Below are 26,722 nucleotides of genomic sequence, written 5' to 3'. Positions count from 1 at the left end.
AGAACTTTCTAAGATTTAGTCTCCTAGCAACTTTCAAATATACCATACAGTATTGTTGACTCTAGTCACCAGATTATATACTACATCCCCAGAAAAATAATTTTAAATAAGCTGTATGTTCTAATTATCAAGGTTTCAAGGATGAGTGTCAGACCCACTGGCAAATCAATAAAGTTCAATGGCTACAGTGGCCCAAGAGTAAACATTTTTGTTGTTGTTGTTTAAAAAGACTTCCTTAGTTTGCAGGATTTCAGACAAATTTTAAATTCACATACATCTGTACTGGAAAAATCAGATGGTGTGTCTTTAGCTTTTAACTGTTCACAACAATTGCATCTAATCCAGATAGCTTCTCTAGTAAGAACTGGTCCAAGTTGAAGGAAGGGTCACAACCAAAGATCTCTCGGAGAGGTTAAAAGGTGGAAGGCGAAGCACAAACAGGCCAGGGTAACTGGAAGGTGTGGAGTGCTTATCCTGGGTCCTGGGGTTGTCTCTTGGCTCCTTCCCTGACTGCCTCTTGGATGTGGGCCTCTATTGTTCAGTCATGGTCCTCTTCCACTCTCCTTACTGTCCTTGAGTGGCCTCATGCACTCTCAGGATCTTCACACCCGCATATGTGGATGACTTTGCATCTCTGTCTCCAGCTGAGGTCCCTGGTCAGCTCCAGACCTGCATGCCTGACCGCATACTGGTCCCAGTCCCCTAGGCACCTCAGCTCATCACACCTTCCCCTACTCAGACCGTGCCCAGCCTCCACAGCTGCTCCCTGCCTCAGGGAGGGGTGTCACCACCCCCCAGATGCTCAAACCAAGGGGAGTCTGGTCACTGTTACTTCTAAACTACAGCAATACTAATAACATCTCTCAGTCATAGGGCCTTGAGAAGATGAAATGAGAACAATGGAAAGAGCTTAGTATGCTACTAAGCAATGGTAAGCACTCACTAAATGTTTGCCATTGTCATCTATTATTTAGCTGGCGAAGAAGGGCAATTTTAAAAATGATAATGTTTTTAATAATGCAATACAAAATATCTAATATAGATCTAATATATATGTAATTCAAAATATAAACTCTCCCCTCAATTTGCTGTCCCATTTTGTAGGGTCTTGTGTATGTATTCTTCCTGAAAGTTTAAACACGTAGAAGTCATTTTGAGCAGCTGGTTGGAAAAGCTTACATAAGAAGCCATTTTAAGGTACAAAGACCAACATTTTCTATATATATGTATACATACACTATATATATGAATGAAATGTATATATATATATATATATATACACATTTGTATATATTTGTATTTGTATAAATGTGTATATATATATGTGTGTGTGTGTGTATATATATATATGAAATCCCCTATCTCTGACCCTGCCATGTCTGTACCTGTCAGTACCCCAAGCCTGCCCTATACTATATAGGCTATATTGTGGTAAGGTTCATGGTGGGGTTGGGGGTAGGGATAAAGATGTCTTTCCTGCACATTAATGTAGTTAAAAACAAACAAGAGCTAAAATTCAAAAGAGGCACATCAAAATTTCATGTGTTCCTGTCCAGGTAATCGCCACTGGCCTTTGAGGGCCATTTTTCCAAGAAACCCTCTTTAAAACCCCTTCCTTTGCATCTGTACTTCTAGTGATCATATCATTTGCCCAAGCAAATCATAATTTACTCATTTCTCAACCCTGGCACAATTGGCATTTGGGGCCAGACAATTCCTGGTCGTGGGGGATGCCCCTTGCATTACGGGAGGTTTGGCAGCATCCCTGATCTCCATCCACTAGATGCTGGGAGTTGTGATGAGCAAAAATATGTCCCCAGAAGTTGAGAGGGGGACAAAATGCCCTCCCCTTCCAGGTTGAGACTACTGCATTTGCCTGAGACCTCAGGGTGAGGATTCTTTGTAGTAAAGAGAGGCCTGAAGGCCTGTAGTAAAGAGAGGCTTGTGGAGCAGAATCAATGAATGAGAAGGGGCTACTACTCTCCTGACTGTAAATCAGATCTAATCTCTCCACAAAAGAACTGTATGCTTTCAACTCTTATTTCAATTATTATTTTTTTTTAAATATGGAGTTCCATGAAGAATAAGGTGGAAATGCGTCCATAATTTACATTCTTGGGTTTTAGAAGCCAAACTCAGGAAGCCACAGGGCAACATAGACATCTTTGGAAATATTACCTTCAAAGAAAGAAATGGAAATCACTCTAAATTGCATTTCACAAGAAGACCTAAGCTCTCTTTGGAAACTCCAGAAGCAGCCTGTCTTACTTTGATTCCTAGCAATGCCATTCACTAGCTGTAAGTGGACCAATTTTTTATACCTATGTGCCTCAGTTTCCTTGTCTGTAAAATGGGAATCATGCTAGTTACAGCCTACTTTATAGGGTTGTCATGAGAAGTAAATAACTAAATATTTGTAAAATGTATGAGTGGTGCTCCATACATAATGAGTACTTTGTGTTTTTTAAAAGATAAAATTACTGCTTACTGGGATCTGTATTTTTTTATAGCTCAGAATTTTAAAGTTGGAAATGACCATGATTATTTTATTTTATTTTTTAAAGATTTATTTATTTATTCATGATAGAGAGAGAGAGAGAGGCAGAGACACAGGCAGAGGGAGAAGCAGGCTCCATGCTGGAGCCCGACGCGGGACTCAATCCTGGGACTCCAGGATCGCACCCTGGGCCAAAGGCAGGTGCTAAATCGCTGAGCCACCCAGGGATCCCCCATGATTATTTTATATCTTTCTCTATATGATGTGTCCAAGATCTTTCTCTTATATATCTCTGTATCTTTCCCTCAATGATGTGTCCAAGGTCTCAGTTTAGTTAAATGTCACCTATTATTACATGACATAATATATAATACTGTACATTTTCTTTGATAAATATTCTAAAAGGGAAAATATCTAAAATATATATCAGTATTCATAAAGACTACCATTATTTAATATTATTAATGTTGTTTAACATACTCAAAGATGTGTTGGTGCACAGAGGTAAATCATAAATATCATTTTTGTTAGCACTCTCCTGCACCAGCTCCCCTGCCCCATATGAAAACCATGGTCATTAATTGTCCTTTTAAATACAAAGGGCAGTGATAAATGCACTCTATAATCCTAATCAATTCCATCTCCCTGAAATGGTACTGAACAAGGGAATGTCCTTGTTTTACACACAATAACATTAACTAGTACTTATCAACAACATAAGCTACGTGGATGGTTTACTGGTCAAATATTAAATCAGAAATTCACCTTAAACATCAGGGCCCAACATTACAAGTCTGAGGGAATATCGCAAATCAAAATGCTAAGAGAACATATTACTTATCCTTAAAAAATCTCATTTAGGATCTTTGACTTGCTGCAGTTTGCCTTAAAGGTGACAACCTTTGTAAGCTATTTTGACACTGTGGCTATTCCTATATTCTGATAGTTAACTGTTTCAATTAGCTCATCTAGGTACTTAGATTTGCAATCAGCTTTTCATTACTTACAGGGGAAAATATTTTTCAGTTAAGAATTCAATCAAAGAATGTCAAAACAAAACCATAATTGAGCTGTTAAAATAGGAAACTACACTGCTCTGACTTGCGTTACAAATGTGCACAGAGCACCTACTATGTGTCGGTGCACTCAGAGCTGCAGAAGCAATGGCGAGACACAGTTGCCATCCTACAAGTTCACACCTTCAGCAAAAACAGCAACCTGTCTAGTGTCAGAGATCTAAAAATGAGAGCTTTGCTTCCATGTATTCCAGGCCAGGTGTGGGTCTTCCTTGTCTTCAACGTCCTCCCTATGATATATTTTTCCAGCCAGGCAAAAAGTTACTGCTGCCCAACAACTCACTAAGTGTAATTAAGACCTAGGACATCAACTGTCTATGCAGGTGAGGCACTTCCAGAAAACCAAAGGTGAGTAAAATTCTTGTCGCAGGTGATAATTGCCGGGAGACTCTCAGCCAGCCCTCTTGTCTTCTTTTGTCTACCTGGCAGAAACTACCTGCCCTCTGGCTACGGTTCTCTTTATGATTCTGCATTAGCTCAGCACTTCAAATATGCGTGAGAAATGGGTAGCCCACAAACCTTAAATAAAACAGGAGACCAACTCTATCACTTTGTCTGCAACGTACCAGTGAGAAAACAAAATCACAACCCCTTACTGCTCTCCAGGCATCAATCATTACATAACATGAGTCGACTGTCTCATTAACCACTCATGGATCTCAAAGTTTTCTAAGCGCTGTCATTCCCTTCAGGCTGGAGGTCTTCCTTCTGCTTGCTTTCTGTGATTTGCTACATGGGAAGTCAGTATCCTGGTGGAACTTGTAGTGAAGGGAAAGAAATTCCATAGGGTCCCCTTCGCCAAGCTACCTCCACCTCTGCCTCCTTACTGTGCCTGCTTTCTTTGATCCACCCTGCTGTGACTACTCCTTTGGCCTCTGTTCCACCCACAACTCCCACACTCCAAGAATCCCAGCTCGCACACTTCCAGCCAAACACTTTTCTTATTTAATAATATTTTTGGAGACATAGCTATCATTAGAATTATTCCAATTATAACAACCTGCTGCCACTCTTGTCATTTTTACATGAGCTGGGCTCCTGTGAAGAACACCGTGGTGTCTGGGATTGCTGCACTTCTACATATTTATGTAGCAGTACCTTTGGGGTATGTCTGCATCATCCCGCTGTGGGCTGTACCAGAGAGAGGTGTCACAGGCTCTACCAGAGAAGGCTTCCTGATTTTTCTGGCTGACACTAATAATAATATTCAGAACCTAATATCACTAAATGATTTCACATTCATTGTACTGGGTCATCTCAATAATATGTCTGAAAGACAGTTTTTCAAAAAAAGCAGACTTTGGGGGCACCTGACTGGCTCAGCTGGTTAAGCATCTACCTTCGGCTCAGGTGATGATCCCAGGGTTCTGGGATCGAGTCCTGCATCAGGCTCCCTGCTTAGCAGGGAGTCTGCTTCTCCCTTTCCCTTTGCTCCTACTCATTGCTAATGCATGTACTCTCTCCATTAAGTTAAAAAAAATCTTTAAAAAAAGCGTAGACTTTCATGGCAAAGTCAGAATTTAGTCAAGGCATCTCAGATCACAAGCAGTAGTGAAGAGATAAGGATTTACCACCTACATATATGAGATTCAAAGCTTGGCCCACTCAGCCATGTCACCAGTGAATATAACTGCGCAATCAGAGACAGTGTTTGCCCCTGTAATCCTGATTTAAAAATGTGTGTTGTAATTTTAATTCTTGGCTTCCAATGTCATCTTTTATTTATATTTAGAAATAACATTTAACAAATCTATGATGAAGCTAGTAGGAACTAATGAGTGAAGTTAGATTGTAGGCTACAAGGACAATGCATAAAAATTTACATACAATTTATGAGCAACTGGAAACTGAAATGATAAAAAATCTGTACTATTAGCAACAGTACCACAAAACATGCAGTTCTTAAGTACTTCTGAGGATATGTAGTACCCATATGCTGGAAACTATGAGTCAGGTTTGAAAAAAAAAAATCAAAGGACACCTAAATAAATAGAAACATACACTAAATAAATAGACCTAAATAAATAGAAACGTATTTATGAATCAGAAGTTTCAGTATTGCTAAGCCATCAGTTCTCCCCAAACTGATCTATGGATTCAACATAATCCAAATCAGTACTCCAGAAGATTTTTTAAAAAGATATCAACAAGTTGTTTGTAAAATTTATATGAAAAGGCAGAGGAACTAGAAAAGCCAAAACAATCCTGGAAAAAAAAAGAACAAAGTTGGAGGATATATACTTTTTTTGTCCAAGTGTTTCCAAGACATATACTCCAAGACATATATAAAGCTAAGTAATCATGTATCATATTGATGAAAGATTAGACATACAGATAAATGGAACAGAATAGACAGTCCAGAAATAGACTTATACATACATGGTCAATTGATCTACAATACAGATGCAAAGGCAGTTCAATGAAGAAAGTTAACCTTTTCAATATGGTGCCAAACCAATGGGATATTGATGTGCAAAAATGAATCTTGACCTATACTTTGTACCTTATAAAAAAATTAACTTTAAATGGACTATCGAATAAATATAAAACATAAGACTGAAGTTTCTAGAAGATAACAGAGGATAAAATAGTTGTGACCTATGTTAGGCAAAGATTTCCTAGATATGGCTAAAAACATGGAAAAAGTTGATAAACTGGATTTAAGCAAAATTTAAAACTTCTGTGAAAGACACTGTTAAGAGATTGAAAAGGCAAGCTACAGACTGGCAGAAAATATTTACAAAACCTGTGTCTGACAAAGAATTTACAGCTAGAGCACATAAGGCACTCTTAAAGCTCAATAATAAGAAAATAATCAAATTTAAAAAATGAGCAAAAGACTTGAACAAAGAAAATACAGGTATGGCAAATAACTACATGAAAAACATGCAACATCATTACTCATTAAGGAAATGAAAATTTAACTCATAATGAGATAACTCTAGAAACCTATTTCTAATAGGTGGCTAAAAAGAAAACAAACAATATATGCCATGGGGATAAAAGGTACAGTGTAGGGCAGCCCTGGTGGCACAGCGGTTTAGCGCCGCCTGCAGCCTGGGGTGTGATCCTGGAGACCTGGGATCGAGTCCCACATTGGGCTTCCTGCATGGAGTCTGCTTCTGCCTCTGCCTGTGTCTCTGCCTCTGTGTGTGTGTGTGTGTGTGTGTGTGTGTGTGTCTATGAATGAATAAACAAAATCTTAAAAAAAAAGGTACAGTGCAGGGAATATAATCAATAGTATTATAGTAGTGTTATATGATGACATATGGGAGCTACCCTAGTGATAGCACAGCACAATGTATAGACTTGTTGAGTCACCATGTTGTATGCCTGAAACTAATGTTAACATTGTTGTGTCAATTATACCTCAATAAAAAACAAAACACAAACCGACAGCACCTTGTGCTGGCAAAGACGTGGAGCTACCAGAACTCTCATACATTATTGGTGAAAATACAAAATGATAGGATCACTTTTGAAAAATCGGTGATTTCTTATAAAGTTAAAATAGTTATCAAGTGGGCCCCACAATCTCCTACCTAGGATGTGACCCAAAAGAAATGAACACTTACATTCACATGAAACCTTGAATATGAATGTTTATAGTTGCTTTATAACCACCAAAACTGATGACGACTCAAATATCCTTCAGCTGGTGAATGGATAAACTGGAGTACATCTATAGATGTAATGCTACTCAGTAATTGCCAACTGAAACACTAACAACACAGCAGAATCTTTTTTATTATTTTTTTAAGATTTTATTTATTCCTGAGAGACACACAGAGAGAGGCAGAGACATAGGCAGAGGGAGAAGCAGGTTCCCTGCAGGGAGCCCAATGTGAGACTCGATCCCAGGACCCTGGGATCATGTCCTGAGCCAAAGCAGGTGGCTCAACCACTGAGCATCCCAACATAGCAGAATCTTAAGTGTACCACCATACTAAGTAAAAGGAGCCAGGCTCAAAAGGCTACATATTGTTTGATTTCATTTATATGGTATTCTGGAAAAGGCAAAAACTGTAGGTACAAATACCACATCAGTGGTTGCCAGTGGGTTGGGAGTAGGCTTAGAATAGAGTAGAGGTTGATGTCAGAGGGGAATCAGGGACTTTGGGGGTGATGGAGCTGTTCTTCATCTTGGTTGTGGTAGCAGTAACTGCTCAAGAAGTGTTCACTCAAAATAGTGAATTTTACTTTATTTATTTATTTTTTTAAGGTTTTTTTTTTTAAATTTTATTTATTTATTTACTCATGAAAGACAGAGAGAGAGAGAGAGAGGCAGAGACACAGGCAGAGGGAGAAGCAGGCTCCATGCAGGGAGCCTGACATGGGACTCGATCCAGGGTCTCCAGGATCATACCCTGGGCGGAAGGCAGGCACTAAACCACTGAGGCACTCAGGCTGCCCATGAATTTTACTTTATATATGTGTGTGTGTGTGTATGACATTTTGATTTAAAGAATGCATAAAGGGATCCCTGGGTGGCGCAGCGGTTTGGCGCCTGCCTTTGGCCCAGGGCGCGATCCTGGAGACCCGGGATCGAATCCCACATCGGGCTCCCGGTGCATGGAGCCTGCTTCTCCCTCTGCCTGTGTCTCTGCCTCTCTCTCTCTCTCTCTGTGACTATCATAAATAAAAAAAAAAAAAATAAAGAATGCATAAATTGGGGCTCAATCAGTTAAGCAGCTGACTCTTGATTTTTTTTTTTTTTTTTTTTTTTTGACTCTTGATTTTGGCTGAGGTTATGATCTCATGGTCCTGGGATCGAGCCCTGCATTGGGCTCCATGTCAGCGGGGAGTCTGCTTGAGGATTCCGTCTCTCTCTCTCTCTCTCTCTAGTCCTCTCCCCCTCCCCCTCCCCTGTTCACATGCACTCCCTCTCTCCCTCTAAAATAAATAAAATAGAAATTTTTAAAAATTTTTTTGAAAATTAAAAAAAGAAAGTATAAATTTAAAAAATTCAATAGGAAAAATGATAATGCAATATATTATAATTAAGGTATAAAAATTCATTATTTTTTTAAGACAGCTATAAAAATCCTCTTGGTTAAAACTAAGAGGGAAAACTCAGAAGGAGGTATCGTTGGAATAGTTCTGGATTGAGTGAAATCTTCTAAGGAAGGACATGCTCTTGCTTGGGGTGCACCCCAGACATCTTGAAAACACTGCTTTTCCAATTCATTACCTTTAAAGGGTCACAATCAAACCATCCATTCCTCTCATAAATTCACAAATGGCATTTTTGTGCTTAATAATAATAATAATTTAATAGCCCAAATAACCTATTCCTATAATTTGCGATTTGAAGAGTTCTTTGCTCTTTTACCCACTTAAGCAAACTCACAGTACTGTTCAGTACTGTTTTCCTTAAACATTCAGAGATCACTTCTTAATGCAAATCTATTTTCTCTTCATATAGGAACTACATAGTGAAACAAAAATATGTATGTCTGAAGATTCAGGAAGCCCAAAGTTGTTTGCATACTATCCTAACATACACTGGTCTCTCCTATCTTGACAAAAGTTTTGCTTATCATTACCTTCTGATTAAACTACCATCTTTCTATGTCAATGCAGAATGTGCTAGGAAGAACACTGGATTACAAATTTTAAGTAGTGCATTTTTTAAAAGACTTTTTTTATTTTTAAGGAATCTCTACACCCAATGTGGAGCTTGAACTCATAATACCAAGATCAGGAGTTGCACACTCCATGGACTGAGCTAGCCAGGTGCCCCAAAGTACTGTGTTTTAAGGTCAGTTCAGCCCATAACTAGCTGTGTGGCCGTGGAAAAATGACTCACCTCCTGTAACTAATATTTATCTCCAGCCCTGACCTCTCTCCAGGGCTTAGCTAGGAAACTTCAAATTTCTACAGACACATACAGCTTCTCACACAGCATTTAATTATTCCTGGATATTGGTTACATTGGCATCTTTTCCTATCACTCTTACTACAATTGTCTTATTTGTACATGTGTTCATGCTTTATTTCTTCAACTAGATTTCTCCAACCAGATTATAAATCTTTGAGGGGAGGAAATTGCTCATATATGTATAATCTTTGTTTCTGTGTGGCAGCTCTCACATAGCAAAGGCTTAAATACTCAAGTGCCGATATAATCACTTGACTTTGCAAAAAATACAGCCAAGTTTGACAAACTCATGGAGATTTTCAGGGCCTTCTCTGGCCACTCATGCTGTGGCCTTCCCTCCTTCCTCCATCCACTAACCCACCCCTGACCCCAATCACCACAGTATTATGGCTTCATCTTAATCTAGTTTTTTCATAGCACTGAACACTCTCTAAGATAACTTTTCCCTCTCCTTCTCTTTTTCTCTCTCTGACTCTCTCTTACGTCTTCCTCAATCTATTTTCTGAAGACTCCAACTAGGATATAAGGTTCATAAACTAGAGACCAATCATGCTCACTGTTGTATACTTAGATCCTGGACCCATGCCTGGCATATAGTAAGCACTCAATAAATACTTATGGAGTTGTTGAACTTGCTCCTCAATACAGTGATACTTATTGGAGACTGCACAATTGAAAGTAATAAAAATACTTCACATTATTTACCTGTAAAGAGGTTCTACAAGGTCCTTTTCAAGAAAATCATGATCATTCTTGACAGCTAAAATGTTGATGGGAAATTGGGAATCTGAGAAAGAGAAACAGAAGAATAGAGAAGTTTATGGATCTTTTTTTTATCTGAGTGGGCACCAATATCTTTTGACCACCACATTTCAGTACACATGATTGATCTGGGCAGTTATTCTCCCATCAATGGTGTGTTAGTAGTGCTTAAGATAGTAGGCATTTTATTTTATCAAATAAACGCTTTTAAGGATTCACAAGAACTGTGAAATATGAGAATAACCAAGTTCTTGCCCTTGGATAGGACTTAATGTTAAGTGCTTGCATTTTTGTAGTTCATCATAATTGCATACATTTACCTATATGAAGAGTTTGGGTTTTTTTTTTTTTTTTTAGATTTTATTTATTTATTCATGAGACAGAGAGAGAGAGAGAGGCAGAGAGAGAAGCAGGCTCCATGCAGAAAGCACTATGTGGGACTCGATCCAGGGACTCCAGGATCATGCCCTGGGCTGAAGGCAGCACTAAACCGGGCTGCCCTATGAAGAGATTTTATACTCTAACCATCCACCTAACGTCACTGACTTTTATCTCGATCAGTTAATGAAATACTTAGTTTGGCAGATTTTTGTTTCTTCAGAAAGGAAATTTCCAAAAATACCCAAAGCTCAATGGCCTCAAATGTGTCCTTTTGTAGGAAAATCTTGAGTCACTTTAGAGTATCCGAAAAATACTCAAACAACTGATTCTATCCAAAGAGAATAAATTCCAACATCATAACTTTTCTCCCATAGACTATTCATGCCAACTTTGGAGGTCATGGCAATCCTCAAGGTGCAATGTTAATTTTAGGTACCTTATTCACAGAGGCAAAAATTTAGAGATCATTCTAATAGAGGCCATAGTCAAATCTAACAGTGTCAGTTCATTATCATTTTTAAAAAATATTTTATTTATTTATTTATTCATGAGAGACATAGAGAGAGAGTGGCAGAGACACAGGCAGAGGGAGAAGCAGGTTCCACGCAGGAAGCCCAATGTGGGACTCGATCCCAGGACTCTAGGATCACGCCCTGAGCCAAAGGCAGATGTTCAACTGCTGAGCCACCCAGGCATCCCTGTCAATTTGTTATCATTATCCTGCCATTCTTTTCTCTGTCTCATTTTATATTTTGCACTGCCTCTGCTTTGCCAGTCATAATAAATCTAAAGGTATCTAAACGTTTATGTGAGTTGGAAACAGAAACAAGCTCTTCTAGGGTGATAAAAGGAATGTGAGTGAATTCTGGATGATGCCAGAATGAAGACTGTCTTGTTCTGCTGGAGAGGGAATATGTGTAATAATGAAAAACAGAGACATCGAAGCCCAGCTGCCTTGGCTTTGAATCTTGGCACTCATAAACTCTAGCTATAGAACTGGAGGCAACTTATCTACCCTCTTCTGGGTCTTTTGTTTCCCATTCTGTAAAATGGGGATGATGATAATTATAATACTTATCCTATGCTGTTGAGAAAATTAAATGAATAGCATAGGTAAAGTGCTTTCAACAGAACCTGGCACATAGTATGCTCTATAGAAGCATTTTGTCTTTCTTATTATATTTATTCAATGCATATGGCTTAAACACAGTTTGGCAGGCACCTTTTACTTATAGCAGATTTTTTTTTTCTTTAGAAAGGAAATTTCCAAAATAACCAAAGCTCAATGACCTCAAATATTTTCTTTTGTAGTAAAATAATGAGTCACTTTAGAGTATCAGCAAAATATTCAAACAATTGATTCTTTCTTTTTTTTTCAAACAATTGATTCTATCTAAAGAGAAGAAATTTACTTTACTTCTTAGCCATTTCTAGATAGTTCAGATTAAATTGCATAGTATTGCGAACTTACAAAGAAAGCTCACATTACAGGAGAAAATCCACTACGTTTAAAGCTCAGGAGACTGTGATTTTAATTCTGATTCCTCCACCTTTAATGTTGGAAAAGTCATGTAACCTCTTTGGGCCTCTCTCTCATAGTCAGGAAATTGGTGGTGGGGCATGGGAGTAGGGTTGCCTAGACCAAAATTATAAAACCCTTCTTGCCTACAAGGCTATAATTTATAAAAGGGTGTATCAGAGATTCTAGACTTCAAAGCACATTCTGAGATATGCTCTCCTTTGTCCTCACAGAATTTAAGCTGGGGAAGTAGAATAAGCGTTTGTTGGTTTTCTAAATATAAAACTGAGCTTCCAAGTGAGTGAATGGGATTCACCAGTGACTACAGGTTAATTTTGTTGATTCTTTCTATTCTACGTATACTTTATGATATCAGGAAGAGAACTTGACACTGCTTAGTGCGCTAGATATCCTTTTTATAGCCCTACAGATCCACTCTCCACTACTCTATACCCTGCTCCTTGTGCTCCAAGGATCACCCCTGTGGATGGCATTCAGGGGGATCCATGTCCTTTCGCTTCCTTTTGTGTTTGGCTAATGGGAAGCCCTGGCTGGAGATAGAGGGAGGAAGGAGTATGAGATCAGGGTATTTACCCTGCTGGTTCTCATCCACAGCCAACTGCGTCCTCTGCTTTAAGGATCCTCTCTTGTTCTGGGTTCCGGCACCCTCTCCCTCTGCCTATCATTTTGGGCCTATGACAGTGGCAGTTCTGCTGCTATGAGCTCTGGGCACCTGAACTGCTCCTCATGGTTTCTCATATCCTGCCCACATCTTTGTAATCAACATTTTTGGAAATAAATCCTCGGATTATCTTGAGTATGTCGTCTGCTTACTGCTGGGATCCGAATTCACTATAGATGAGGACTATCCAGGTAGTAGTCAGAACTGATTATATTTTGGTACAGCATAGTACACAGCATAGGGAATACAGTGAATAATACCATAGTAACATTGCATGGTGACAATGGTGACTACACTTAGTGTGGTGAGCACTGCACCATGTACAGAATTGTTGAATTACCATGGTGTACCCCTGAAATTGATATAATAACACTGTATGTCAGTTATACTTCCATAATAATAGTAATAATGAAAGCTGTTGATGGTAGACCGCTGGAGGGAAAAGGCAGAGTTGGGATTGGTGGTGAAGAGAGGAGAAGTAGAAAGTAAGAAAGTGAGAAGCAACATAGAACAGAAAGTCAGGTAGGCCTGGGCAGCAATACTCGTGTCTAAATTGGCATCAGTCTAAGCCCTAGGATTGCAAAGGCTGAGGGAAAGAGACCGCAAAGAAAAATAATTGAGAAAGACTTGAAGTCAAACACACTACAGGATATGTGAGGTTCATTTTGAATCAATTCTCTTCATAAAGAGTGAAGGGACAGCCAACCTACCCTCATACAACTGAGCGTATTGTGGGAACCCAGCAGCACGGAGCCAGCCACATGCTTCCTTTGCCTCAATTTCTGAAAAATACAAGAAAGGGAAATGCGTGAGTCCAATGGCCACACACCAGCACTCTACCTTAAGCAAGGAGAAACTGGTGAGCATTGTACAAGTTATTATAAAGTAAAATTGTTCTCAGGTAGGTCTGCATAAGTAGTACCTACCAGAAATGGGTGTAAAATGAGCAGGTATCACTATCACAAACGTACTTACCTGTCTTTAAGATTATCTTCAACGTCGATCCACAAGTATTTGGATAACAAAACCAGATTACAAAACACAAAGGCTGAGTTTCAGGCAGGGAAAAATGTCTTATTTATATACCAGGGAACCAGAGGCCTATCGAGAAGGAGGAAATACTTCTTATGATCCTTTTTGTAATGAATTCTTTTTTTAGCTTTCAAAGATAAAGCTAAGAAACATTCTTTTATTCTTTCACCTTGGGATAATGAAAGAGAGAATACAACTGGATGGTCTATGAAAATGTATTTTCTCATGAAGAAAGGTATTACAAAAATTCAATGTATTATTATTTCTTTAATTGTTCTAATGGTTTTAATTCCCAATGCCTAACAATATGTTGATTCATCAAGCACATTAGAATGATTTCAAGCTGCAGAGTGCAGCATGGAAACATAAAGCTGAGGTGAGTTTGGGGCTGCAAGAATCTCTGAGGGCCGAACCTAAAAGGTTGATATGTCCTTTGGGTGACCATTTCAGTGTGGATGTACCAACAACACACGGGACCACCTGCCTGGAGAAGCTGCGGAGTGAGATGGGAGGAGTCAACATTATGTGAACCAGGTCACTTTTTGACCCTGTGAATCCTGGATCATTTCCTAACCACAACTCTGTTAGATAAATATGAATGCAAGGGAAAAGAAGTTCATCTGTCAAAAGTACAGTTTCTCCAAACAAAATTAAACAGCTTATTTATAACAGGTTTCTACCCAGTTCCCATCCTCTGCTGCTGGGATGGAGCCTGCTCAGATCACCATATTTCCATTTACTCTGACGTTCATATCATGAACTGGAGAGTATGGGGTGTTCTTGGGACAACTACAAAAATGATCTGCACTAACATCAGCTGCCTAATGTTACAGCCTGAGCCTGTACATCTACATCAAAAGCACAACATCTATGCACCGAATTCAGGGAAACAATGTCTGTGCAGCATAATGTTTAATGTGATAGAGCTATCAGGTATATGTTAGGGAAACAGATCAAAGGCCAGATCTTGCACAGGCCCCAAAGGGAAGAAGCAAACACTTTCAGCCCTGTCCCACTGATCAGGTTGGACATGGATTGAGATTTGTCATTGAATTCAGGGAAGCAGAGCCTGTGTTGGTCCTCATCCTAGAGTGTCTGCTCCTCCTGGTGTCCTCTAATACACTGTCATTAGTCAATTTCTAAATCTTGAGGTTTTTTAGTCTGGCGTGAAGGTTTTTTTATATAATTGTCACCAGCAGAGACCTAATATGTACTCATTCCTGCCATGTAGGCATCATTCAGAAATATCCAGGACAGCAAGCTGGAAATAAAAACTTTGGAACGCATTCTTTTAGGAGGGGTGTCTCTGACATCCACAAGTGCAGTTCAAAACAGACATTCAGCTGAACTGCACTGTATTGGCTATTGTGGGCCTTCTCTTTCAAGGTATGAAGGGCAATTACTGTATGGCTTGAGTCCTATTTAGTACTCCTTTGAGAGTCCTAATACGAAGGCTTCTGCTTTGAAAATCACACACATATTTCAGGGGAAGTAGGAAATGCACATTCTGACCTTAACATGTGGAAAATGTGGTGAGCTTCTACTGAGTCATACATAGACTGTTGACTCCTAAATTTTCAAGCACAAGATTTGCTTTCCCTTTCAATATAATGCAGTGGTTAGTAGGGAGGAAATATCTAACTTCTGGGTATTCTCAAAACTTAATTATGAGCCAGCAAGTCTTAAAGAGAATCACAAAGTTCTGTATTTTCTATTTGAACTACACAAATAGTATGCCTTTTTCTATTACTTTCTCTCCCTAGAGAGACAGACCATGAAGAACAAATGGAAGGGCCCTGGAAAGCAGGGGTTCTACAACATAGAAAGCTCGAAGGAGGGTGAGAAGCAAGCTTATAAAAAAGTATAACCCCCACTGTTAAGATAATGAGCGGGAGGAGAGGTAGGCAGCAGGGGTCCTTATAGAAAACGCCTTTTGGAATTGAAGACTTTCATTGGACAGAGGAACAGGGCTCAGGCTAGCCTAGGAGATTTTATTCAAAACTTCTCTAGGAGCACTTGGAAGAGTTGGTTGAGTGGCCAATTCTTGACTTTGGCTCAGATCATGGTATCAGGGTCTTGGGATAGAGCCCTGTGTCAGGCTCTGCAATCTGTGTGGAATCTGCTTGAAATTCTCTCTTCCTCTGTCCCTCCCTTCTTTGTACATGCACACGGATGTGCTCTCTCTCAAATAAATAAATAAAATCTTTAAAAAAATACAAATAAAAAATAAAAGCTTCTCTAGATAACTTCATTTCATTTTTTTCCACAGAAGTAACAAAGATAATGAACTGAAATTCCTTGCATACATAAACATGAATAATCAGATCTTAACCAGGATCCAGCTAAATCAAACTCTCAAATAAGCTGATTTTTAAAATGGGTAGGCATTTAATTTTTAAGTCCAGAGTCAAATACAACAAAAAATGCAATTAGTAACTAATTAATGAGAAGAAGCCACATCCCAGCCATGGTGGATGGCTCTTTACCATCACTCTCACACACCCAACTTGCTATTCTATTTCTGAAAATCTCTCAAATATTCCCCGTGCTCTACTCATAAGCCTAGCTAGCACCTTGATATCTCAGTCTAAGGGCAAAACAAACTCTTATTTACTACCTAATAACAAAGCAATCAAAATAACCATACATACCTAACTGCTATCAAATTTGACTTTGCCCTTCAAGTTGAGTTGGAGAAAAAAAGAGCCCTATAATTTCTACTGAGTCCCCACAGCCCTAATACCTGTCAGCCAAATGCTACTGTTTTCCCCACAGCACATTACATGGCCAAAAAGCTTACAAAATTAAAAAGGAATTATTATTGCCAGTGTCATCATTTCACCAAGATCCATCTAAATGACATTTGAGGACAGTGTGAAAATCTCCTTTTTAACTGTGCTTTTGCCTACTAGCATAACATGTGAAAGCTTTAAGGGCCATTCAAATCACATTTCTACAGTTTTATTTGTTCCCTATTTACAATACATACCTGCCCCTATAGCAGCTCCAGGGCCACAAGGCAAAGCATCAAGTTGCTGCAAGTCTGTAGAAAACCTAAGTGTGGGACGGAACAGAAGAATGCCCTTGGACAAACTGGCCCACTGGTCTCTACTGTGGTTACCACATTACATTACCTAAGAAAATTCAATCCATTTGGCTCCATAGCATGATAGGATTTCATTAGAATTTTTGTTACTATTATATGTAAAAATCATTTCTCTTTAACTCTATAGTGGGTACCTAGTTTTGCCTGCACAACACCCTTCCCCTCTTCTTCAGATAATAGAACCTCTTTATGTTAAAAGCCTCTTCTATATAGTTTAGGTGGGGGTGACACTCTTGGTCACTTAGACCACATTCCTTGGCCCTATTACCACCACCCAAATGGGCATGACCTACTCCTTAAGAACACCTGATTCCCCTTAGTTCAGGGGAATCAGGAAGCTTTGGGATCTTAAGTCGATAGTTGTTTGGAGGCTGGAATCAACTAGTTGAAGAGGGAGATGTCCAGCTTTTCAATTGATAAGCTTGTTCTGCACAAAAACAAAGTAAACCTTTCCATTCAATAAATCCAGAAGACGGTTTGGTGCTAGGCATGCTCTTCTGCCACCTATCTGTGATTCTACTTGAGGGAAAGTCATTCTTTTTGCCTCAGTTGCCTTTAGAACATGATGTGGCCTCTGTTGAGAGACAGATGTGTAGAGGGAGGCTGTCTCCTGGGTGCTTCAGGAGCTGTACATCAGTGGGCATGGGAACAAGGTCATTATGGAAACTACCTATGGCCTGTACACTGGTTTTCAAGAGTATTATAGTATTTCTTAATTATATATGCTCAGTGTTGAGCACTTATAAAAAACACAGAAGGCACAATGAAAGAAAAAAGTCAGTTATTTTACCATTACCAACACATAATTCAGTAAATACTATTTATCAAAAAGATAATCATTGCAATATCTTTGGTTGACTAACTTTTTCACATAATAATACGCTGTGAATATTTCCTCATATAATGATGATGTTGGTAAAAATGGGAAATTTGTTTTGAGAAGGATGCTTATTTTTTAAATACTTGATTTTTGAATACTGCCAATTGTTCATCAGTGCTGGGAGGTTATAATATCAAAGTAGCCAAGAGAAAAGAGTTTAGCAGACCTTCGCCAACACAGACTGGTTGTGGAGAAGGCTGGAAGTCTTTGTGAGTTAGAAATTTACATGCTGTTCTTTAAAGAAATATCATGTAGTGATGTCTGGATAGTCAGGTGAATAAGGTTCTGGAGGGCTCGACTAAAGTAAGGGGATATTTTGAGCGCAGCAAATTCGCTGCCCAGGCTGGCAGGCCTCCTCTCATGTAACAACCTCATTGAATTTTTAAACTGATGTTTCTTGAGAGCTTGGGAATAGTGTGTTCTCCTAGCTAAGCATTTTAAGTACACTTTTTGGTTTCCATTATTCTCGGCACAGCAAATACTTTTTCCATAGCTAACTCAAAGGAATACTATTCTTTCTAAATGACCAAAAACTCAAATCAGGGCCATATTAAATTTTATTATTATCAGAAAGTTGGCTGGCCAGAAGGAACCTGGTCTACCATGAAAAGTTTATGAAATCATATACAGGCATATGTATTTATGTTGTTCTTACAAATCTCCTGGAATTTCAATGGTCACACTGGCTCCAGTTTAAGTAGGTCTTCTTTCTTAAATGTTCATTAAAATACTCAAAAGAAGTGGGGGAAAAACACATCATGGGTCTCCATGTGATTCAGAAAAGTAGGTGCTTTGTTTTTTCATTTACCCTGGCTAACATGGTAGGCACCCTGTTTCTGAAAGATTATGGGTGACTCAATCACCTCAAGGTGTCTGCAGTGGATGCAATTAACACTATTAAAGTATATCAAGGGTATTACCATTTCAACACACTCATGGTTGTTGGCTTAGGATAATTTATATGGCTGATCTAGCTTCATTATTAGTGTACTACTTTAGATGAATGACTCTTTTGTCTTCGATGGAATTTCTCAAGTGAAGTCCCTATTTATCGAAGGTGTATTTTGTTTGGCCATGCACTAGGCTAGTTTTGTTAAAACCAATGCCAGGGCATCCATCTAATCTATAGGTATAAATGATGCAATAATTAATATTATATAGAACTATACATTACCACCACAATCCTTCTCCCAAGAATGCTTTATAACCCCAACCACAGGTGGAGGATGAAGCATCAAGTTTTGTAGTAACCACAGACTGATTTACATTTCACATCATGGTGACAGGATACCTCTTTTTTGCACTCTTTGAATTATTATAATAAGGTTATTGTGATGTGTAAAAGTCCTGAAAACATCTTAAATGTTTACCAAGTACATTTTTTTTTCCTAATATGCATAACCTTTTCTTTCCATTATATTCTAAGTTAATAGTAGAGTTAAAATCCAGGTTATTTAAGAATAAATTTAATATTATCAGTCACCGAATATTCAACTTAGTGAACCAACTGATAAATACCCATTTAACTCCGCATAACATAAGGCAACTTTTTTTTAAGGCAACTCTTTCCTTAATGTGTAGCAACGCTTCTTGCTGTGAGCTACTACAGAACTATAGAAGAAAGAAATCGGGAAGATGTCTATATCCCTGTGAGTTGTCCTCAGCTAAGAGTTTCATGGCTGTGCTTATGTGTACTATTTTCCTGAGAGCTAGGATCACATACACGTTGAGACATACTACTCCATCACTAATTCTTAACACTAGCCTTACGTCTCCAAGACTTGAATGATTTTCTGCCGGCTATATTCATAGTAAATCTAGTCACTTAAAAATAATTTCTATTAGGGTGAAAGAGGACAGAGCAAATTCAACGCTTGAGTGGTAGGTCTATTCCTTGTCACTCAAGAGTTGTTTTTTAGCTTCGTTGAGGCAATCATATATATGTCATTTATTATTAATTTGTTACTAATTTATTGAATAATTAAATTTATAATGAAAACACACACACACACACACACACATTTCCTTACACTCTTTCAATGATTCCCTGTTCTTTCCAGTTGTCATGGAACTTACAGCACTCCTCCAACTGGGAAGCATATACATCCCATCCCATTGATGTCTGGCTTTGCCACATGACTCACTGTGGCCAATGTGCAGAAGCAATATATGCTAGTTTCAAGCAAAACTCTTCAAGAGCCATCATCTAGTTTTTCCAGTTTTCTACTCTTTTGCTTTCACCATGAGGCTAGTATGTCTCAAACACAGGCCGTTCCTTCTGCCTAGGCCCTGGAATGATGACGTGGGGAACACAGCCACAGCAGACCAGCTGTTAACATGTAATGCGAACACGAGATAAATTTCTGTTGTTTCATGCCACTAGCACTTGGGGGACAACTTGTTACAGTGGCATAATCTAGAATAAACTAATTTAACGTGGGGCCAGATATTCAGAGAGAAAGAATATGGACCTTTATTTCAACTTGAAGCTCTTGCTGGATATGTGCTAGCAAGTCCTAGAAACGAACATAATCAATCTCTGTAATCATTTCTGCTTGGAATTCTGCTTCCCTGCCTACAGCGCATGGCCTCTATGAATTTAAAAGAATGTAAACAACACTTTTATGATCCTCTGTCACAGGCAGCTACATGTGTGAGTGTGTGAGTGCACAGACATTCACAAACACACACTTCCTCACACACACATACATTACAGAAAATCAGAAGTTCAGTTGCAACTGAACAAGGAAAGTCCTCAGGAATATAAATACTATTCCTTATGCTCATATTCCTTATAGTATAAAAGGAAAGAAAAAAAATTTACCATCCCACCCCGATCAATCTCAAAGAAAAAGAAAGCAGAAAAAGTATATGCTCTGCCAGCCAAATAGTTTCTGGCCAGATTGTTTTGACTCAAGTTTTCCATGAGGCAGAGTAGCTCTTTATTCTCTCCCTTCATTTTGTACAGATTGTTCCCATCAGGCGCTTGTGGTATTTCTCAGAGAGGCTGCATGCAGACACAAGCATATGAACATCTCCAGCTTTTTGAAGTGTGGAGACACTGCCTACCACTAAATCCCAAGAGATTCTTCATGGTGGGGTTAGTTAAGCAACTGAAATGCCAGGTCGGGGAATAGAATGTGATTCAGAAAATTAGAAAGAGGGTCATAATTTGCAGGCCTTCGCCAAAGTATCTCCATACTGATCCACCAAGATAATAAAGTCTTGAGTAGCCTTTCTTGGGACAAGGGTATGAGAGGCTGGAGATGATTTTTCTATGTTGGCTTCTTTGGCTTCTCTTGGAAAGGTGAAGAACAAGAGTCCCCGGGAGCTGACTTGATGTTGGATCTCAGGAGCAGAAGCTCTAACTTCCTCAAGGTCAAGCCAAACTGGCAGTATCAGATGCACCCCTTCAATATTCACCCCTTGATGACAACTTCCTGCCTGGGGAAGAATAATTGCTTTGGACAAGTTCCACCACGGCTAGGAAGTCAGATTCCTTGGCTTTGGACAGGTACTCTTTTATCCTATATTGCATTAGGAGTTTTATTTTTTTTAATGTTAAAAATTTTTTGCATGTCTTTGGGGACTCAAACCCTTCTCTATTTTCAGACATATCCAAATGTCTATACTTGTAAAGGCTTATCTGCTATTTTAGTTTCTTAGCCCAACTCTTATAGCTCCGGATACTCCAATTACACCAGAAGCTCTCATGATACCAGGGAAACATCTACCATGCAGGCATCAGAAGGGGCATGGAAACCGTCCTGATAAAATAACTCCAAGAACCCTATAGATCCTTTTCAAGTCTTTCACTCCTCATAGGGTTGGCATGGTACCAAAGCTATTGATTCCCCATTCAAGACTTTGTGCATTGAATTTCTCAGCAGTTGTAATACCTGGATCAATTGAAACTAGTGTTTGCTTCACTTAATCCCAAGAAAAGATGTGTACAACTCAAGGGTAATTTTATTATGATTGCATAGAAAAACTTGATAATGTATGCATGTGTGTACTTTTAATTTTTAGATATTTATCAGAAAATATTCACTGGGATAAAATACTTACTGAGAACTTTTCAAAGTGCCTTTGCCAGTTTTCTGGAATGTTTTCTATCTGCCTACAATGGCACTCTTTCTGTGAATGATTTTCTAAACATACTTCACTTGTCTCAGAAAATCAGGGCCAGATTCAAGAAATTATGTTTTTATTAGGTGTTCGGCTATGGATTCATTTTTTTTCTCCATGTTCTTCAAAGCCAAAGTGACCACTGAGCTCAGAGGCTTGCTCTTTAAGCACTGGGATTTTTATTTAGCAAATCATTAGTAGACACTGACATTACAAATCTCCTACGGAAAGCAATTTAAAACAGATTAGGTCACTGAAGTAGCTTTACTGATTTGGGAAAGAAGGGATTAAGATTCAGACTGAAGGAGTGGGAAACAACTTGTACACAGACACACTGATACATTAATGACTGTCCAACCACACAGCATACTGATATATTAAAGTCAACTGAGGCATCCCGTAAATATACCACAAATGCAATCAAATAGACTTTTTAAAAACTTATATAAACTGTAAAGAGTTTTAAAAGTTTTAAACATAATAAAGTTTTAAAATCTTGAATAGTTTACTATGTATAGTAAATAACGTCTAATTTTAAAGAACTCTGAGCCTAATGATTATTATCCCAAACCTTAAACTTCAAATTTTAAGAGCACATTAGGAAATGACAGAAGAATGTGTCATTCAAACACACAAGCACTTCTAAATGGAGGTTCAGGTAGTTCTACCTCATAAAACATAAATGTAATTTAATTACCTGACTGGCTCTGGGCATTTAATAATTTTTATTAATTATAGTCAATAATATGGCCTTGACTAAGATGCTTGCCCAAATACTCACTGAATTCAGGTATAAAAGGGTTATTTCCCTTATGAACAGATTTGAATAAGATACAAAAGTGACCAAAAATCTCCTCTTAAAGGAAATCTAACAGAAAAGTAGCAAAATCTAAATCTAAGATTTGAAACATCTGAATGAAAGACAAGGAAGAAAAAAAAAGAAAGAAAAGAAAAATCATCACAATTCTCTCATCTAGATATTGATTAATATTTTGGTGTCAAACAGTCTCTCATTTTTTTTAGTATGAAGATGTGTATGTGTATCCAGGCTAAATATACTACATATTTTACATAATCTTTAAATAAAATTATAATCTGCATTTCTACCTGACCATGCCTTTTGAACCTCTTTCCAAGCCAACTGATTTCCTTTTCAATCATTCTAGATGGCTGAAAAACATTCTGACCGCCCTTACTTTAAAAAGCATCTTCTTTTATCAATTCAGATGTCATAATCATGAGTTAAAAATAATAAATTCAGTTCTCTGGAGGCTTTCACTCCAAATAAAGAATTTCGTCAGAACGTGCATCCTGGTGAATATATTTCAGGGAGTACTTCTGGGTTGACATTTCTCACGTTATTTTACATTCCGGATTAAGACCCATCTCATATGGTTTTAATTTATATTCTCAGCAGACTTCAAAAAGGAAATTCCAAGTGGAAGTTTATTCATATACCAGAACTATGTTTAAATGATGCTACAGGGATGTCTTAAACTAACACAAGTCAGGAAGTTCAAAGTTAAGGTTAGATCCTGGACCATGTTCCCACCTCTTCATTCTTGGTATTTGGAAAGTGGAGATTTCATGGAACAGCTGTCCCACTTGTCTTTGACCTCCTGCATATGTATTTAGATAATTTCAAAGATGCATTTCAAAACTTTATGTCATAAACTGTTATTTTCTAAAGGGTGTTGCTAAAGTTTCAGTTACACTTACAAAACAAAACAAACCAAAACAAATATACTAGACCAAATAGAGAAAAAACTCCCCATCTTGTTTTGCTGACTAGATGAGTATTTGGAGTCTGCATGACTCCCCCAATCCTTTATATAAAAGCAAAAGGTGACCCAAATTTCGAAGACTAGCAAATCCACTGAGAGTGCATCTCTTTAGAATAAAACATATTTATTTTTTGTGCCAGGTTAATGTTATTGCTTTAAAAGGGAGTTTAAAATGAAGATACATTCTAATCTCATTTTGCTCTTAACTAATGGCATACCTATTAAATAAAATTCATTCTTCTTTTGTTGAATACGTATACTGTTTTATGATTTAACTTTTTAAAAAGAGCCTGTCGATTTGTTTAGAAGACCTCCCTTTATTTCAGTGAGGGCATATGCAGACTGTTATAGGGGCTATAAAAGGGCATAAAGTGTTAGAAGAAAGGTCTGAGTTCACATCGTAGCTCTACCTCTAATTACCATCATGGCCTTAGGTTAACTTCAGTATGCCTCAGTTTCCTTATCTATAAAATGGGAATAAATAACAGCATCTACTTTAGAGCATTGTTGTAAGGATGAAATGACTTGTTAGCCACATTGGCTACTAGCACAGTAGAGGTGCTTATTGTTCATGTCCTACAATAGGAAATAGTGGTTCCAATGGCTTCTGATGCTCTCCACTTAGCTTTTTCATTTGACCTTCAGAAATAGAAGGCACTGGGGATCCCTGAGTGGCTCAGAGGTTTAGTGCCTGCCTTTGGCCCAGGGCATGATCCTGGAGTCCTGGGATCGAGTCCTACATCAGGCCCCCTGCATGGAGCCTGCTTCTCCCTCTGCCTGTGTCTCTGCCCCCAACCCCGTCTCATGAATAAATAAATAAAATGTTTAAAAAAAAAACATTAAAAATAAAAAAGAAATAGAAGGCATTCATGTTACTGATTTATTCAGTAGATATATACGGGGTGCCCAGGATTTGAAAAGCTTGCGGTTAGGCACTGTAGAGGAATGCCCGCCCAGCTGCAGGGAGTAGGGTCCTACCCTGCAGGTCTCTAAGCCAAGCAGGGAGGACAAAGACATATCCAGGAATCACTAATCCCCAAAAAAGCAAAAGGCTCCCAGAGTAGGACAAGGTCCTACAGGGCTCAGAGCAAGAGGGGCATTTCTGGTAAAGTGACTGGGACAAATTTAGCAGGTGAGATGAGATTTGAGGCAGAAGGTGGTTGGCTAAATGGTTCTGTCCATAGCAATCCCTCTTCTGCCCACCAACTGCTTTTGAAGCCGAGATTCCTGTGAATCGGCATTTTTCTGGAATAGAAGCTTATGCTCCTTCATTTGTGCCTGCAGGAGGGCTTTGGGGCCAAACACAGCCCCATCCTCTACATCTAGATCCTTCTTATGACAGGAATCTAATAGGCATTTCATTTTTTACACTCTGTGGAAGATTGCATTATATTCTTTTTGTTAAATGATGCTGTATCGCAGGAAGCCATGCTTCACACAATACAGTGCTGTTTAACAAGATGTAATGAGAGTCATAAATGAAATGTGACTTTGAAAATGGAACTAAGGGCCTCCACAGGCTGTTTCTTTTAGGATATCAACACCAGGTTAGGAAAGACAGTCTGGTAATTATAGTTTATGATGTGCTTACCAGTTAATAAGTAAAACATTAGCAATAACTTGTTTGATATGGGAGGATCTCAAGGGCAAAGATGTGTTTAAACATAACAAACACATCAGAACCTTGGGAAAGAAATCTGTATCAGATGTGTAGGCTTCATTAAGGAAATGCCTTCAGAAGATTATTTTTCCATGTTATGAGAAAAAAAGTGGGCAAATAAGTAAATTGTTAGCAAGGGATATGGGCTTCCTGTGGAGTAATGACTGGGAAAAGTTGAGGGTTAAAGTGGATCCCCAGGTCATTGACCCCAAGAGGTCAAGAGTCTCCCAGAGAGGCTTCCTGTCAAGGTCATTCCCACTATTAAAAACATCAAAGGTGTGTATTCAAGGCTCTACCTTGTGAGAAGGCAATTAGGAAAATAACAGAAATACCATTAAGATATTTCAAGTCATTTACATTTAAAAGCAAAGAAATATTTGGCTGTTATGCTTAAATGATCATAATTAACATTTCATGACCGCTCAAATTATACCTAATGCTAACAAAAAATTTAGAAAGCAGTCTTCTTTGAATTTTTGTTTTTCCAATACAAGGAACAGTTAGAACATATTCACACACACACACACACACACACACACACACACACACACACAGAGTTGACCCTGGACTGATGTGGGAATTAAGGGAACTGACACCCTGCACAGTTGAAATTTTTGACTTTTCAAAAACTTTACTAATAACATAAACAGCTGATTAACACACATTTTGAATATGTCATATTATATCTTGCAATCCTACAACAAAATAAGCTAGGAAAAAGAAAATGTTATTAAGAAAACCATAATGAAGATACAGTTACAGTACTATACTGTATCCAAAAAAAAAAAAAAATCCACACATGAGTGGATCTGTACAGTTCAAGCCTGTGTTATTCAAGGGTCAACTCTGTGTGTGTGTGTGTGTGTGTTTAATTGAGATGAAGTTTGCCTTGCCTAGACTAACTCAAGTTAAGAAACTTGGGGTTTTTAGATAGAAGTCAGAGTCATGGGAACTCCCTAGAAGGAAAATATTGTTACATAGGTGCTTTATTTGTGGAGACTATGTTGCTTTCATTACTTTCTCCGATTCACTTATTCTACCACTAAGGTATTCACATTTAGCTCAAGGAGAAAACTTTATGTACTAGGTTTATAAAAGGGCTAGCTTTTTCCTGCCTGTTCCCTGTGAGCAATCAATTTTTGATTTTGGAGCTTAAAAAGATCAATGATCTCTCTCTCTCTCTCTCTCTCTCTCTCTCTGAAACACTTATATACACACACATGCACACACACACACACACTATATATATATATATATATATATATATATATATATATATATATACACACAGGTGCACATACATTCTGTTAACACGTCATGGGTAAAACTGAAAA

At 38.3% G+C, this 26,722-nt stretch overlaps 1 protein-coding gene across 1 annotated transcript in view; it reads right to left on the bottom strand.

The window, feature by feature from the left end:
- STARD13 (StAR related lipid transfer domain containing 13) overlaps positions 1-26,722 on the bottom strand; it is a 377,570-nt gene that overhangs the window by 47,936 nt on the left and 302,912 nt on the right. The window contains 2 exon segments of the mRNA XM_038573307.1: positions 10,160-10,241; positions 13,509-13,580. The gene's annotated coding sequence lies outside the window, so the exon portion shown is untranslated.

This window comes from Canis lupus, chromosome 25 (genome assembly GCF_011100685.1).
Source record: "Canis lupus familiaris isolate Mischka breed German Shepherd chromosome 25, alternate assembly UU_Cfam_GSD_1.0, whole genome shotgun sequence".
Classification (NCBI taxonomy): domain Eukaryota; kingdom Metazoa; phylum Chordata; class Mammalia; order Carnivora; family Canidae; genus Canis; species Canis lupus.
Note: the sequence above shows the minus strand (reverse complement) of the source record. Positions and strands in the feature narration are given on the sequence as shown.